Below are 6,000 nucleotides of genomic sequence, written 5' to 3' on the forward strand. Positions count from 1 at the left end.
CGGCAGGGTTTACCTTCCTCCAGCCTGCTACACTCTCTCGAAAGAAGAGAAGATTGATTTGCTAACATGTTTGAATGGTATAAAGGTTCCATTTGGTTACTCATCAAGAATCAGTAGGCTCGTTTCACTGCAAGATCTTAAGTTGGTAGGAATGAAGTCGCATGATTGCCACGTTTTTATCACACAGCTATTGCCCGTTGCAATAAGGAATATTTTGCCTCCTAAGGTGCGACACACGATCCAGCAGTTGTGTTCCTTCTTCCATGCAATCGGCCAGAAGATCATTGATCCGGAGGGACTAGATGAACTACAGGCAGAACTTGTGAGAACCCTATGTCATCTTGAGATGTACTTTCCTCCAACTTTCTTTGACATAATGGAACATCTTCCAGTGCACCTTGTGAGGCAAACAAAGTGCGCTGGTCCAGCATTCATGACGCAGATGTATCCTTGCGAAAGGTACCTGGGGATCCTTAAGGGTTATGTACGGAACCGTTCACACCCCGAGGGGAGTATCATCGAGAGTTACACCACCGAAGAGGTCATCAATTTTTGTCTGGACTACATGTCAGAAACATCTTCAATTGGATTACCACGATCTCATCACGAAGGGAGGCTTGATGGTGTTGGTACTGTTGGAAGAAAGACTATTAGGTTGGATCGGAAGGTGTACGATAAAGCTCATTTCACGGTACTACAGCATATGACTGAGGTGGTGCCGTACGTTGACGAACACCTTGTAGTTATCCGACAAGAGAACCCAGGCCGATCAGAGAGTTGGGTCAGGAATAAGCACATGTCTTCTTTCAACGAGTGGCTGAAGAACCGAATTGCTAGGTTGCAGAACTTGTCTAGTGAAACACTTCAGTGGTTGTCATAGGGTCCTGAATGGAGTGCCACCACCTGGCAAGGATATGACATAAATGGATACACCTTTCACATGGTAAAGCAAGACAGCAAATGCACAGTGCAGAATAGTGGGTTACGCATCGAGGCTGCTAGTGACGGTGGTTGTCGTGATCAATACTACGGTAGAGTTGAGCAAATATTGGAGCTAGATTACTTGAAGTTCAAAGTCCCGTTGTTTCGTTGTCGATGGGTCGATCTTCGCAATGTAAAAGTTGACAATGAAGGTTTCACCACTGTCAACTTGGCTAACAACGCGTACAAGGATGAACCGTTCGTTCTCGCCAAACAAGTTGTTCAAGTGTTCTACATAGTTAACCCGTGTAATAAGAAACTACATGTTGTTCGTGAAGGGAAAAGGAGAATTGTTGGATTGGAAAATATTGCAGACGAGGATGATTACAACCAGCACGTCCACGGCATAGGTCAAGAAATACCTCTAGAAGAGGAGGAAGAAGAAGATGAAGTTCAATATGCACGTGTCGACCATGAGGAAGGATTATTTTTGTAATTTATGTACGTAGTTTATGTGTACATGTATGTTATCTGTATGACTCTAATATGTTCGCAATGATCAATAGTATATTGCTTATGAAATAGTCAAATAAAATAATTAAGTGAAGCACCCACTAGAAGTGAAATAAAATAATTAAGCAAGTATAACCATTGGAAATAAAATAATAAAATTAGTATAATAATGAAGTGCAATTACTACTATTAGTGAAATAAAATAATTAAGTATAACAAAAATATATAGTGTATGTGGAAATATGTTAAAGGAAAATAAAAGAACTAAGTGAAATAAAATAAAATAAAATTGCTGTAGGCAAACTCACCTGTGACGGGCTCTATCTGTGGGGCCGTCACAGGTGACCTCACCTGTGACGGCCTAGAGTGTTGGGCCCGTCACAGGTGGCCTCACCTGTGACGGCTCCACAGTTGGCACCCGTCACAGCTGAGGCCACCTGTGACGGCCCCATAGTTGGCGCCTGTCACAGGTGAGTTTGACTAGGGTTGACCTAGGGTTGGACATCTTCTAGATCGATCCAGATCCGGCACCCACTCTCACTCACTCACTCGACCGCCGCCTCGCCTCTCTCTCTCTCTCTCGATCCAGATCCGCCGCCCTCCACTCCATCGCCGCCTCGACCTCTCCACCGTCCTCCTCGCCGCCGACCTCTCCACCGCCCTCCTCGCCGCCGCCCTCTCCACCGCCGCCTCGACCTCTCCACCGCCGCCCTCACCGCCGGTCGTCCTCTCCGCCGTCCGTCCATCGACTTCCCCGACCTTCCCGACCCCGACCTCCCCAACGTCGGGATCCACGACGCCGGGATCCCCGACCACCGCCGACCGCCTCGACCTCTTCGCCGCTGCCTCTCCGCCGCCGCCTTGGACGACTACGGCCTGCGCCGCCGTCTCCAAGTACGCCGCTTCTCCAAGTACGCCGCCACCCTCCCCCATTCCTCCTTTTTTCGATGGATGAATTGCATTGTTTAGATGAATGAAATGTGATTTGTTGTTTCAATTGTTGGTGCTGCTGTATAGATGAATTAAATGTGATTTGTTGTCTGTGGATGTTTTGGATGAATGTAGGGGCTAGATTTTATATACATGATTTTGGTGCAGTGAATCTTAGTATCAATAGAGGATCTTAGCATGAATTTTGCTGCAGTGGATCTTAGCATGAATCTTAGCTAGTTTAATGTAGTTCCGAGGTTATCAAACCATCACAGAATACAAAATGCATGGGGAATTTTGGTGGATAGGCCAGTGTAGTCCATGGACGGAACCGACCTAGACACCAAAATTCTCCATGCATTTTGTTTTCTGTCATTATTTGATGATTAAGGAACTTTGTAGATTATCTAAACTTGTTGATTTATATACCCTTTTTGTCTATGAATAGGTCAATTGCATGAATTGTTGTTTATATATATGATATATATACCCTTGCTGCTGCTGCCACATAAAATGATTATGGGCTGTTTTATTATCTACACTTGCTTGAATTGAATGGATGAATTGCTGTTTACATGAAGTTAGTAGTACTGTCTCCTTTTTTATCTACACCCCTGCTACTGCTGTTATTGTGGGCTACTTGTTAATACACTTGTTCCTTGTTTTATGTTGTTGCTGCCCCTGTGGATTATCTTTGCCCCTGCTTCTGCTGCCCAATGTGTTCCTTGTTAAATGGCCAGTGATGAATTGCTCAATAAGAACAGATAATCTACACTTGTTCATTTTTTTATCTATTCTTCTTTTTGCCCCTGCTGTGGCTCAATAAGTGATGAATTACTCAATAAGAACAGTTTATCTGTACCCTTATTGTGGGCTGTTTTTTAAATTTGCATGGTTATATACCTCTACACTTGTTCTTTATGGATAAGAACAGAGTATCTACACTTGTTCTTTTTTTATGCATAAGAACAGATTTTCTGCACTTGCTCTTTTCTTCTGGATTGATAAGAGGAGACTATCTAGACATGTTGTTTTAGTTAATTTGCCCCTGTTGTTGCTGCCCCTGTGGACTATATTTGCCCTGCTATTGGTCTTACTGTGGCTACTTGTTCACCCTGCTGTTTATGTGAATTTCCCCTGCTGTTGCTACCCCTGTGGCATATATACTCCTGCTGCTATTGTTTTATGTCAATAACATTCTATCTGTACCCTTGCTGCTGCTGTTTTTTAAATTTGCATGATTGATTCAGTGGTTATATACCTCTACACTTGTTCTTTGTGGATAAGAACAGAGTATCTAGACTTGTTCTTTTTTTATGCATAAGAACAGATTTTCTGCACTTGCTCTTTTGATGTTATGATTTCCTCTTTTTATCCCTTCATGCAAATGATTGTAATTGATGCATATTTCTGAGCAAAACTGAGGCCATATCTTTCATAGTATAATGCTATTTAGTATAATGGTAGGAAATTTATAAGCTTTTTCGCGAAAATTAGACCATGGCAACGCCCGGCGCAAACCCGCCCTCCCCAACACCTGCGAGGATCCAGGAAGAAGCAAACCCAGCCACGGAGACAGTTGCCGAAGGTCATCCTTCGACAACGGCGGTCGAACAACCCGAAATTCATGGTAATTTATAGGATAAATTTTCACCACATGACCACATAAATTTTAGCTAGCACCCCTTAGCAAATATTGCCTTCTGTTTGTGCTGCAGAATTGCCGCAGGAACAACATACGTCGATGTCGGGTGGGACAAGTGCAAGTAGGTCTAGTAGAAATCCCCGGTCACAAAATATATGGCCGACCACAGTGCAAGTTATAAGAGAGGTTGACGCTAGTGGTAGGCCCACGGCGCCCAGGACTGTCATTGGAAGATGGTCTAACTGCTGCGGGCTAGCGGCACGTGAGAACTTCGGGATCCTCCATAAAGATATCGGGAAGGTCACAGAAGCCGAGAAAGAGCGAGCTTGGACGGCAATGGAGAAATGGTTCACATTTCCGGCTGAAGCAAAGGATAGGCTCAAGCGGAAGGCATTCCAAAAGATGGGCAAAGCTTGGAAGAATTGGAAGTCTAAGCTCTTCACCGAGTTTGTCAACCTGCCAGGCAATCATACGCCGTTCGATGAATACCCTCAAATAACCAAAGCGGTGTGGGAGGAATTCTGCTCTCTCAAGAACACCCAAGAGTTTAGGGAATCAAGCGAGGCACATCGCCTACTGTAACAGCGGAATGAGCACCCGCATCGGCTGGGCACCGCAGGGTACATCGGCAAGGAGGCAATATGGGCCCATGAAGATGCAGCCGCTGCAGCAGCGAATGTCCCTGCCCCGTTTTCAGACATCCCTGAACAAAGAGCTCGCAACTTGGCGCGGGCAAAGGGTAAGGTCAACCCGGACGGCTCTATCACATTTGAGAACAAAAGTGATGCCGTCGTCTATCAGGAACTGGTGAGTTCACTACTTAACCTAACTAATTTCCGTTCATATAAAGTACAAGTTCATATAAACGACTATTTTCTTTTCTAGTTGGGCTTGGTTGCTGAACAAGCTCACAAAGCGAGGTTGAGTCCGCGCCGAAGAGGCGCGAAGATGACATCCTCACAAAGGCGCTCGGAACCAAAGAACATCCTGGCCGGACTCAGGGAATTGGTAGTGATGTGCCCTGGAAGCATGGACTCCCTCAGTACAGCTCCCAATACAGGAAACGGAAAGTCTCCAAGGAAGAGAGGGACGCTCGTTTGAAGGCCGAACTTACGGTTGAGGTCATTCAAGAACTAGAAGCTAGCATGAATGCAAGGGTGGAAGAAAGGGTTAATAAGGTCCTCGCCGACATGAATATACCCCGAGTCACAACACCTGCTGTGCATCCAACTCCTCGTGCACAACACAACGCGAGTCCGTCACAGCATAGGAGTAGTTGTGCATCCACAGAGGTGCCGGCCCCTGGTCTCCCGATCGCACCACTAGCTGCAGTGGACCACATCGAGGTAATTGTTGTTATCCGATCCATATCTAATAAAAAAACCTTTACACGTTTCAATACTAAATTCAAACTTTCACCTTATGCAGGGCGCAGCACAGTGTGTCCTACTAGCGAGAGTCCACCCAACTTTCGCTCCTGAAGTCGCTGAGGGCATGGCTTTCAAGCCCTCGGTTACAGACAAGGTCCACAGTGCAGACCTGCTAGCTGGGTATGCCAAGGTGTCCATCGATACAGTAAAGGACACATGGTCAGGCTATCCGCTGCCCGTGCCCCCTAATGATGAAATCATGACTTTCGGCGATGCGCGCAAGACGTTCATACAATAGCCCAAAGAAGACATAGTTGTGAAGATGACTCCTCGTCCAAGTCGACCGACGGAGCTTACACCTCCCAAGTCTAAGCTATCAATTGAGGCTCCCCGTGGACCGGCATTGTCAATACCTCATTCTCCTGGTGGAGCTGATATGGACTTGGCAGATATAGCTCAAAGCTTGGCTCCAATAAAGACCACAAGAAAGGCCGATAGCTCCCCACCACTTGTCAAAGGCAAGAAGCGTGAACGCGGCAAGGGGAAGGTCGGGGAGTTGGCGCCGGAGCCAAAAAGGGGCAAGGCTGCGACGTCGATGCCGGTGAGCAAAGCGGGGAAGGT

This window comes from Oryza glaberrima, chromosome 3 (assembly GCF_000147395.1).
Source record: "Oryza glaberrima chromosome 3, OglaRS2, whole genome shotgun sequence".
Classification (NCBI taxonomy): Eukaryota; Viridiplantae; Streptophyta; class Magnoliopsida; order Poales; family Poaceae; genus Oryza; species Oryza glaberrima.